General features: G+C 49.0%; 1 protein-coding gene across 15 annotated transcripts in view; it reads right to left on the bottom strand.

Moving 5' to 3' along the window:
* CACNA1E (calcium voltage-gated channel subunit alpha1 E) overlaps window positions 1-12,030 on the bottom strand; it is a 147,758-nt gene that overhangs the window by 105,556 nt on the left and 30,172 nt on the right. The window lies entirely within an intron of this gene.

Here is a 12,030-nt window from a genome sequence, read left to right as displayed (position 1 = left end):
TGAGAACCAGCCAGTGCTTTCTCTGATCCTCTGCCCACCCTGCAAGGCTCCAGTTGGATAAACACAGCAGAGCACCCACTGCCAGGGGGTGGGTGGGATGACAGTGGAGCATCCTTCCTGCCTTCAGGCTGCAAATACCCCCTGCAAGAAAAAGAAAGCTGGACCAGAACTCCACCAACTCCATCTAATGAAGCCAAACTCCCAGGCTCAGATTTCTCCAAAGTAACCCTGCTAGCAAACAGGGGTGGCTTTGACAAAACCACGTTGTCAGGACAAGCGCCAGGAGAAGACAGAGCTGTTGAAAAAATTTTTTTCCCAGCAAATCTGAACTTGCACTGAGCAGCTTGATGCTCAAGGCAGGCAGAGAAGCCCCATCCCTGGCGTGCAGCCAGGAAGGAGATGCTGCTTCCCTCTCCCAAACCTGTGAAAGAGAAAAGGCCAAGGAGCAAAACCTCTCTCTGAGAGCTCCTCAGTGCTGGGAGGTGTGAAGAAACGTCCCCCTTGCTGCAGAGACAGGCAGGCAGCTCAGCAGCTCCTGAAGGCAAACACCCTCAGCAGCCAAGGCTGAGCACGGCTCCCCGGAGTCCTCAATGGGGAAAAAGTTCATTGAGGAATTTTTAGGCTTAATTCCGCCTGAGAAAACGCAAGGGAAAGGAAGTTCCAGCATATCAGGTGCTGTCTCACGAGTTGTGGAGGGGTGGGGGGAAAAGCAGCCCCCGTGAGGCTCCTCTGGTGACAAATACAGGAGCTGGGGTTTGCACAGAGCTCGTGGGGATGAGGCAGGTTCCACCAGCATCACCCACCGTGGTGGGTGTCCTGAGCTTGCAGGAGAGCTCCTTCCCACCAAACAACCTGCTTGGCATCACCCAGGGAAGATGGGACGACACCAGCTGGGATTTCAGGTGGGGTTTGGGAAGGGCAGTGTCCCACTCACCTCCTTCCCCACAGCTAGGATAAGCACCAGAACATTGGAAAGCTGCTTTAGTACAATGCCAGGGGCCTTCCTGGAGCTTTACAGAATCACAGAATGGTTTGTGCTGGAAAAAACCTTAAAAATCATGCCATTCCACCCCCCTGCCATGGGCAGGGACACCTTCCACCAGACCACGCTGCTCCAAGCCCCATCCAGCCTGCCTTTGGACACTTGCAGGGATGGGACATCCACAACTTGTCTCAGCAACCTGTGCCAGGGCCTCACCACCCTCAGTCGAGAAAATGCCATTTTGGGAGTGCCCAGTGAACCATCCTCTATATTTTAAAATGGAAAACAATGAGTTAAATGAAAAATAAGTGATTGTCTGATCAAACTAGATACCTCCTGAGGTCCCTGGATTCATCCCTGAAATACAAACAGGGTGGGAGGGGCAAGGCAGGTACTACACCAAAGAAATGGAGAGTAGTAAATAACATTAACCCTACAAACTGGAGAGGCTGAAAAACACCTCTGTCACAAACAGCAGCCAGCCTGCCACCAGAATCACAGCTGGGGTCTGCCTGGGAGAGGGGGAGAGGTTGAATTATTCCAGGGCAGGGGAAGGAGGAGGATGCAAACGAGCAGGAAATAGCAGAAGTTTCGGTGCTGCACCAAATTGCGCCCCGGCAGTGCAGGGAGATGCTAAAAGCAGGGAGTGCTGAAGCAGAGGGCTGTGCTGCCATCCAGAGGGACTCCAGCAGCCTGGAGAACAGCAGAGGAGCAGCGTGGAGCTCAGCTCCACGGGAACACCAAGCCCTGCACTGGGGCAAGAACAAACCTGTCCGTGCTGCCTGGGAAGGGGCTGGGCAGGGAGAGCCCCACAGAATTCACAGAATTCACAGAATCACAGAATTCACAGCATGATCAGGTTGGAAAATACCTTAAATATCAACGAGTCCAACCCAGCCCCAACACCTCAACTCAACCCTGGCACCCAGAGCCACATCCAGGCTTTGTTAAACACACCAGGGATGGGGACTCCACCACCTCCCAGAGCAGCCATTCCACAACTTTATCACCTTTTGTGTAAAATCCTCTTCCTAATATCCAGCCTGTGTTTCCCTTGGTGCAGCTCGAGGCTGTGTCCCTGGTTCTGTCAGTGCTGCCTGGAGACAGAGCCCAGCCCCAGCTGAGCACAGCCACCTTCCAGGAGCTGTGGAGAGTGACAAGGTCACCCCTGAGTCTCCTTTTCTCCAGGCTGAGCACCCCCAGCTGCCTCAGGGGTTCCTCACAGGGTTTGTGTTCCCCTCTCCAGCCTCGTTGCCTCCTCTGGATGTGCTCAAGCATCTCAAGTTCCTTCCCAAACTGAGGGGCCAGAGCTGGGCACAGCACTCGAGGTGTGCCCTCACCTGTGCCAGCTACAGGTACCAAGGGACCTGGTGGCCACCAGCACTGTGCTCTTGGAAAAAAAATGTGCCAGCAGCCCCCTGGGGTGTGTCAGACAGAGTCAGTGTGTCGAGGAGATGGCCTGTCCCCTGCATTTAGCCTTGGTGACACATCCAGGGTGCTGTGCCCCGCAGGACAGGAGGCATTTAGCAACTTCCTAAAGGACAGGAGCTGGGAGAGCTGGGGCTGCTCAGCCTGGCTGGAAGAGGCTCAGAAAGGATCTGATCCATGCACAGAGCACTGAGGAGGGGGGTAGAGGCAGAGCTCCTCATGCCAGAGCTGCCCCAGCCTGTTCCCCAGCCCTCCCAAAGGCCTGGGGTCAAGACACCAGGCACAAACTGCAATAAAGCGAATTCTGCCTGCACAGAGGAATAAACTTTCTCACTGTGAGGGCAGCTAAACATTTGGGACAAGCTACCCAGAGAGGCTGTGGGCTCTCCATGTTTGGAGATACTCAAAACCCACCTGGGAATGCTGCTGGGAGGAACTTGGAGGAGCTTGCTCTAGGTGACCCTGCCTGAGGTTCTTTGCCACTTCACTGCCCCACAATAATTCTGTGTTTCTGGCCAGCCCCAGGCCAAGGGGGAAGTGTTGGAACTCAAAATGTCCCTCAAACATTTTTAGAGGTTCCAGGCCCTGGTCAAAAGCATTTGAGACCCTGGCAGGCAGCTGGAAACAGCTGGGATTTTGAGTTTGAGCCATGGAATGAGTTACCAACTTTACAAAAAAAAAAAAAAAAAGAAGTCACAAAAGTTTAAATATTATAATAAAAGTAGTTACAGAGGGGAATTTTTTTTTATATTATACAAAGGTGTTTTAACACCTGTACAGGGAGGTTTTTTCTTTATACATGGGAGTCAGAAGCCTTAAAATAGAAGAATATAGGCCAGTCCTATTCCTCTTTCTTCTTCCTTGCCTCCATGTTCTTAATAATGTTAACAGTCATAAATTAATTTAGAATAAAAAAGCAGCATTTAATATAAGTAATAAATATTGAAGAAAAACGATAAACATTTATCACATAATATACCATATAAAAAATAACAACAGCCCAGGGGTGGGGGGAAAGAAAAAGAAGACAGCAGTAGGAAAAGGTGTCAGGGTGTGTGTGTGCCTCTGCCTGAGCTGCTAGCCAAACCACAACAGCCAGAGAAAACCATCTTTTAGATAGCTTACAATAAACTACCTTAAAACCAAACAAGAAGAGACCGCTGAGTTTTCTTTAGAAGCATGAGTTAGAGGAAAAACTTTACCACCACACGAAACCCCTAAACCAAGCCTAAGCTCCAGCAGGGAAGCTCCTTCCAAAGGCTGGCTCCTGGAAAGCACAGACACAGTTTTGTTATGTGTAGTAAATATAATTCGTGCCATTCCTTGTATGAAATATGTAACATTGGATACTTGTTAGATTATGCTCATTGTATTAGTTCTCCCCTTTGCAGGCAAGACTGGGTGTATGTTGGAAACTGATTTAAAAGTAAAAGGATGTGGCTTGGCCAGGAGATGGGGATGGGCCATGGCTGGGCTCCAGGTGTTGATCATCAGGTGCTGATCATCACATAAATGGACCCGAGATGGATCTCATGGAAATCCTCAGACAGATCCATGTCAATGCAGCCTTCCTGTAAAATTTCATCAGGGATTCACCTACTCCAGACACTGAATTATTCCTCCTCATCACCAAAAAAAAAAAGAAAATCTTATTAACCTATGGACTCTGAATAGAAGAAAAGACTGATTGCTGAAGTCTTGGCCTCAGGTGGAATTTTCCCTATAAAAACCACTTGTGCCAGGATGGAGGTGTGTGGGCATGGAGGAAAATCTCTGCTGAGGCTGACTCCTTGTTGCACACCCAGGGCCGACCCTGGGCTCGGCTCTGTCTTTTTCCATGACTGGCTAGATAGAATTTGACCGCTAATAAAATTATTATTTTTTTATTTTTAATCTGGCTGAATCAATTCTCGTTTCTAACAGTTTGAACACTGCTCCAAGACGTGCTGACAAAGCTGCCCAACACCTGCAGCTGAGATTGCAGTGAGGGAGGTGGGAGCTGCCAGGATGCAGAGGCAAAGCACAGGGCAGCAGCTCCTGAGTGGAGGCATCTCCTGGGAACCACATTGTCCTTCCATCCTCAGCTCCTGCCTTGTTTCTGAGCCTGCCTCATTTCTGAATAAACTTAAGAACAATCAACCTTAACAGAAATCAATCTTAACAGAAAAATGCTCTTAATTAACTCAATGGAATAATAAAACATAACACTTCTGATCCTGCCTTATTTCTGAATAAACTTAAGAACAATCAACCTTTAAAGAAATCAATCTTAACAGGAAAATGCTCTTAATTAACTCAATGGAATAATAAAACATAACACTACAATGAAAATAACAACATGAGAAATTTACTGGAGAAACTGAAAAAGGTATAAAAAGTGTATTATGGTTTTAGGAGATTTGGTTTTGCTTGCACCAGCTTGTGGCTTCATCAAAAACAAAGCAATCATTGGGTTCTCTTTTGTCCACATTGGTCCATATTAGTCTGAAACTGTCTTTTTCCATTCCACTTTAAATTATTTTGTTCTGCTGGAGACTCCTGCCTCCCCCCTCTGTAGAAATAATAAATAATGCCCCCTGGGAGGCATCTCCTGGGAAGCACCTTGTCCTTCCATGCTCACTCCTGAGGAGCTCCCTGGAACCCCTTCTGAGCTCTGGCTCAGCCCCTCCTCGAGTGGCCACCCCTGTGGCAGCCCTCAGGAGGCTCTGCCATCACTGGAATTAACCCAGGGAATTCCTGCAGGGTGTGCCAGAAACCCAGGCTTGGAGGAAATTCAGTGAAGGATGCTGCTATTCCCATGCTGCTGTCAGGATATTCAGCGGAACTCCAGTTCATGCCAGGTCAGAAAAACAAACTCCTGCCCAGGATGCAAACCTTGATCTGCACTGAAGGGAAGCAGGGAGGGCACAGGGAGGTTCAGGGCAGGTCCCTTTTGGAGAGATGTTTCTCTGCTGCTCAAGGCAAGCTACCATGGCAAAAGCTGTTGGAATCTGAGGTATTGATGATTCTGAGATTGTAGAAAGTCTCTGTCTGTCAGCCCCGCTGCCAAAGCAGAAGCCATCATTGGTCTGTGCTGGTTTCCAGGTTGTTTATTCTGTTTATCTCTAACATGTTCTGCTGCCCTGCCCAGCTCTGTCCTGCAGGGCAGCGTGTGGGGCTCTGCCCTCAGTGGGATGTTACAAACATTAAATACCAGAAACTCCCTGGGCTGGATTTACAAGAACGTGCCAATATCTGTCACCTACGTTGGACAGTGTGTCCCCAGCCTGAACCAAAAGAAAAATGCCAACACCACAGTGAAACATGGAGGGCATGAAGAAGGAGAAAAAGGACAAGGCTCACCCAATTTCCTCCATCTTGTCCCCTTTGGACCCCTCATCTAGAATCCTAAAATTTTACTTTTGCACCCATGCCACACTTAATTATTACTCATATCACACACTCAGAGGTTATAATTCATCCTGTAAGATTGAAAACTCTTTTCCATGGACAGAGATCACAGCCAGTGTCTCTGGGGGCTCTGTCCAGGGGGTTCCTGACCCCTGCCAGGGTCCCAGACCTGCCAGGGCAGCCAGAGGGAAGCCCTGCATTCCCACAAAAAAACACATTTCATTGCCAGGTTTAGCACATCCACAGTCCTTTTCACTGCCTGCACTACTCTTCATGCAAGGTACAACAAAAGCAGGCAGAGGCACATTAACAAAGAGACACTGTTAGGCTCAGAGAAGTTAATTGCTTTGCAGGGGGCTGTAGAAGATTTGGAAGCATGGCTGGATCTGCAGGAAGGATTCTGCCAGGTTTCTAATTCCCAGCACCACCAAGATCTCAGGGCTTTGACCTGCAGAGCCCCCAGAGCTCCCACCTGAGCTCCCCAACCCTATTTCCCAGCCCTCCCAAAGCCCTGGGGTCATGGCACCAGGCATCTGAAGAGGAGCCCATGGTGGGGAAGGACAAACCCAGATGGTGCTGTGCTGGAGCCCTGGATGCTGAGAATTTCAGACTTTCTGTGCTGACAGGCACTGACCCCCAGGTGAGCACTGCACTTGACCTGAGGCTGTGGAGAAGGTTTCCAAAATTGAATGGTAGAACTGAGATTATAAGTGTGCAGTTTGAATAGAAGTGTGCAATATCACATGGTAGAAAACTCAGAGTTTAAGGTTTTAGAATATAGTAATATATATAAAGCAAGATGGAGGTTTTGGGGCAGAGGTTAATGCTTCTTGTTCACCTTCCTCTCCATGGGTGTGGGTGGTTTTGTGTAATTGGATAGAAAAGTCCACATTGTAGGGCACAGGTGGTTGGTTATTGGTTGGTGGGTGAGTTAAAAGCAAAAATAATTTAGATGCCATTTCTTAATTGGACAGTTTATCCTTAAAAAAGCCTTGCAGAGAGATAGTGCTCCATTTTTACCTTGTTAAAGTACTGCAGAACTCACAGCTTGTGAGACTGTTACATAGATAAGAACTAACAAACATCTGAGTCCAAAAAAGAAATACCATCTCACCATTTAATCCTGACCTTGGCAGAGAAAAGAAGCAAAAGAATCAGCAGTGCTGGGGAATATGCTGGGAGGCAGCGATGGAACTGGTCGCCCAGCACACACCAAAAGGGCCCTTTGTCTCATTCAGCAACAGTAATTTTTTTTTTTTTTTAAATAAGGATGTAAGGGGGGAAAAAAGCCTCAGCTTCATTCGTAATCTGGGATACAGAGCATGCACATAACCAGACAGAGGCTGCCAAGTGGTAAAAAGCCAGTGAGATCTGTGAGCAACACCCTGTGTGTCTGCAGCCTGCTCTGCTCCCTCCCTGCTTCCCATCCAGCCAGGTGGAGGCAGAGCTGCAGGAACGCCCCAGCCCCACAGGAGCAGCACAGGAGCAGCACAGAGCTCCCTGCACAGGGATCTGCTGGGTCTCCTTTCCCTGGGAGCTCCCTAGGCTCCCAAAAAAACAGACCTGCAAACCCACAGCACCAGAGACATGGATTTAGATACTGCAAGACAAGGCATCACTTTTATTTACATCATCCTTCGGGGTCACTGTGCTGAAGGCAGGGTCCTGTGCTTCCCACAGGACACTCAGACCCTCCACCCATCCCTCACTGTGGGATATTGGGACACACAAGACAGATGATGGACTTTGGACCTGGCTAGCATGAGAGATTTGGATGCCTTGGCAAGAGCAAACAGAACTTTGAGGGTTAAATCAAGATTGCAAAGAAGATTCAGTCAGATGGGTTTTCTGGAAAAAGAAAATTACATCAGACTTCTGCAAGCAAGAGATGTTTAAAATGTATAAGCTTGTTTATGTGATGATTAACCCAATCACTGTAGTAAAATATTACTAGTCTTCCTAAAGTACATAAGCAGTTGTACTCCACAGTAAAATTGGATTCTTTGACCATCTCAAACTCTTCCCTGTCTCTCCTCATCACCGATAACTCAAAGGCTGAATTACAGCATCCCACCTTCCCAGTGTGCCATGATCTGCTGCTTTCCCCCCAGCCTGCCCCATTCCCTGCCCAACACCTGCCTGGAATCAGGCTTTTCCATGCATCCTGCCTGTAAAGATCACCCCAAAACAAGGGCACAGCTTGCATTCCCTAAACTGCACCAGCTAAGCTTTACAAATCCCCATGGACATGTGGGTTTTGGCCATGCAAAGCAGGGTTGGGGCCTGTGTGCTTCATATTCAGCCTGAAGAGTTTCTGGGATGTGCTCCCTGCGTGGCCCTGCCTTACCACCAGCTAAAGAAGCAGCTGCTCATCCTGGAGAGGCCACTGGAGGTTCCCTGTTTGCTTATTTTGACCAGGAGCTTTTCTTCTGAGTTGTCCCTAAGCTCAACATTATCCAAAGGATGCTGCCAGGCATCCAGAGCAAAGACAGCAGTGATTCTACCTTGGAGCACTGCAGATCTCCCCAGACACCTCCACCCCTGACCCCAATGTGTGAGACAGGGATGAAGGGCAGGGCAGCAGGCTGGCACTCTGGAAAAATGGGGTTCAGTGCCTTCCCTGGGCTGAAGTCCCTGAGACAAGAACAAGGTGGGCTGGAACATTCATTTTTCACCATAAAGTTAATCCTGCCCCAGAGTCACTGCCCCACAGGCACTTTGTGTTTTCTGTTCCCTGCCTTGGTTTACTCTTGGAAAAAAAAAAAAAAAAAACAAAAACAAAAAAAAACCACAGGGAAAACAGCATTTTACCCTTCCTATTCTTATCCTACTTGTGGAATAGTTTCACTGGCAAAAGGAAGCAGAGGTGGAGGTTTAGTGAGGGTCAGACCTGCCAGCATTGGTGAGCATGAAGAAAGAGCCTTTCTTCACTACCCTCAGAGCAACCCAGATTGAGAGCAGCTAAACAACATCTGGCTACACAGCAGGAATGCCACCTCTGCAAGGCCAGGGGAGCAGAGGGCTCATGCAGCACCTTTAGCTGTGCCCAGCACCCTGCAGACCACCCAGCCACAGCCTGCAGCTACTCAGACATTTTCCACGTTTCCCATGTCCCATTTAATGCCCTCCACCATGCTGGAGCTACGGGAGAGTTCCCCTCTCACTGCTGCTAACCAGAGCCAGACTGCTCCAGTGAAAGCCCCCAGGGTGATCTAAGCCATGTGAGATGGGCCCTTTGGAAAACCAAATCACAGGGAAATTGCATTATTGCTAATAAAATTACACCTAAGGAAATTAATTTTCTTTTTCTCCCCCACAGGGTATCCATCTACTCCCAGAAAACATCTCTGGTGCTGGGGTTGCTGGCTCTGCACACCTAGCAGGGCTTTGGCAAAGCTTTTGGGGAGAACACTGATGGCTTGTCCCAGAAGCAGAGAATGGTTTGGATTGAAAGGGAGCTTAAAGATCATCTTGTTTCAGCCTCCCTGCCACAGGCAGGGCCACCTTCCACTATCCCAGCTGCTTCAAGCCCCACTCAGCCTGGCCTTGGACACTTCCAGGGATCCAGGGGCAGCCACAGCTTCTCTGGACACCCTGTGCCAGGGCCTGCCCACCCTCACGATCAAGAAGTCTTAACCCTAAAGCCACTCACTTGCAGTTGAAAGCCATTCTCCCCCATCCTGCCACTGAATGCCCTCATCAGAAGTCTCTCTCCTCCTGATGTTGGAGTCTGATGTTGAAGCAGGAACCTCTGGCATGTGGTTTTTGCAGGTTGATGGAGTACCAGGACACAGAAGCCTGGGAAAGGAACAGATCGAGCCCCTTGGTGCTCACCAACATCCCAGGAAGGGCAGAGGCAGTGGGGCTCTCTGCTCCTCAGTGGGACAAGGGGTCTGCAAACCCGAGGGCCAGAGCCCATTGTCCACCCCAGCATCACAGACTTCCAAAAAAACCATCACAAAGCAGGATTAAATGACAAACCCCATCACCCAGGAGCTGGGAAATGCAAAGACAGGACCCTTCCAAGCTGAGGAAACATCCTCTTAAACCACATTGGGCTGGCAGCACCCAGCACTGCTGCCTGAGCATTCCCACTGCGTTAAAAACAGAAATATGGGGATTTGGGGCTTTTTTTTTAAATATTGTGTTGCTGGATAGAGCAGCTGAGGGCAGCCAAAGGTGGGCACACCCCACCAGCAGGAGCAGGAAGAGCTCCAGCTCCATGTCCCTGCCACCAAGCAGAGCTGTGGGCTGCTAATTAGTGAGTGGGCCAGCCGACAATTAATGAGGCCACCCCTCTGCTTCCTGCCCCACCATGATTTATTCATCTGGCACCCCCAGCGGGCTGCAAAAGATAACGAGGCACCAAGCACCTGCTGAGCCCATATGGCAATTTATTTTCCCTGAAAGCTGCCTGAGTCGCCAGCCAGGAGGTTCCCCGGGCACAGAGGGATGAGCAGGGCCAGGGAGAGCCCAGCCCCAGCGATGGGCTGCTCTCCAAAAAGAGCAGGAGCAGCCTCAGAGTAATCACAAGTGGTTTTGTGATGGAAACCATCCCAAAGAAGCCCTATCAGCTTCACACGAGCTGACCTAGATCTTGCCAAAGCAACGTGCCACATCTAATTAATTCGGGGGGTCCCGTCTCCTTTGGTTGTTTTATTAAACATTATTCCCCAAATCAGGTTCTGGAGGCAGGGAACTGCTCCAGAGCAGTGACAGGGGAGTAGGATGTGCTGCAGCAGCTTATCCCAGGCAATCTTGCAGATTGCTGAGCAGGCACAGGGAGGAGAAGATTGTTATGTCAATGTGGGACTGAAGCACGTGGCTGCAGCCTTGTCACATAGTGAGAATGGGGTGAGAGGCTAATCCAGGACGTGGAGCTGGGCTTTTCTCACAGCACCGAGAAGAGCTATGAGAATAAGTTGATTAAAGGAAAATAATAAATAAAACCAGAGCACCAAGAAAAACTATGAGAATAAGTTGATTAAAGGAAAATAATAAATAAAACCAGTGGGTCCTAGCTCTTGTTTTCTCAAGCCTGTTAATGTCCCAGCTTGCTCTGACTCAGGAAGACTTGGGCACTTTTTAGAATTAAATACAAACCATGGAATCATAGAGGTTGGAAAAAACCTCTAAGATGAAGTCCAACCGTTAGCTCAGCACTGCCAAGTCCCACAAAAAATGTCCCCAACCACCATATCTGCAGATAATCCCCTCTCAGCTGGGTTAAGCCACAGCAAAAGCAGAAAGGCAACAGCCCCAAACATTATCTAAATACCCAGATACAGCCAAGAGAAACTGCCTTGAAGACTTCCAAAACAGAGAGCTTCCAACTTTTGCCTACCACCCCCCAGTCTGGGGACATGCCATTTGTTGGAAATCAAAATGTCCCTCAGACATTTTTGGATGTTCCGGGCCCAGGTCAGAAGCATTTGAGACCCTGGCACAGCTGGAAACAGCTGTGATTTTGGGTTTGAACCATGGAATGATTTACCAACCTTGCAGGAAGAACAAGAAGTCACAAAAGTTTAGATATTAGAGTAGAAGTAGTCACAAAGTAGAGGGAAGAATTTTTGAGTGCTGCACAGGGGGGTTTTGGTTTTGTACATGGGGGTCAGAGGATTTAAGATGGAGGGATTTGGGCCTGCCCTGTCCTCCCTCTTTCTTCTTCCTTACCTCCATGTTCTTGGTGGTGTTGGCACTCACAGATTGGTTTAGAGTAGAAAAGCACCATTTAATATAGGTAATAGGCATTGGGGAAAAACTGTAAACATGTAACACGTAATGTACCATATAAAAGATAGAAAAGCACCATTTAATATAGGTAATAGGCATTGGGGAAAACTGTAAACATGTAACACGTAATGTACCATATAAAAGACAGCAGCAGCCCTGGTGGGGAGAGAAGAAGCAGTCGGGGTCAGAGAGGATGTCAGGGTGTGTGTGTGCCTCTGCCTGAGCTGTGAGCAAACCACAGCAGCCCCAGAAGAAAATCTTTTAGATAACTTGCAATAAACTGCCTTGAGACCCAACAACAGAGACTGCTGAGCCTTTCTTTGGAAGCTCGGGGTGGAGGAGAGACTTTTCCACCACACAGAGCCACCCCCGATGTAGGCTGACCTCTGGCAGCCGTTCCCATGGGATGCCACCCTCCGGCTCAAAGCCAGGAGATGGAGCCCTGCTGTCCCTGGCTGCCCCCAAGGAGCCAAGAGGACACCCCCAGTCCCTCC

This window comes from Lonchura striata, chromosome 8 (genome assembly GCF_050655825.1).
Source record: "Lonchura striata isolate lonStrDom1 chromosome 8, ASM5065582v1, whole genome shotgun sequence".
NCBI lineage: Eukaryota > Metazoa > Chordata > Aves > Passeriformes > Estrildidae > Lonchura > Lonchura striata.
The sequence above is the reverse complement of the archived record's forward strand: the minus strand, read 5'-3'. Positions and strand labels throughout refer to the sequence as shown.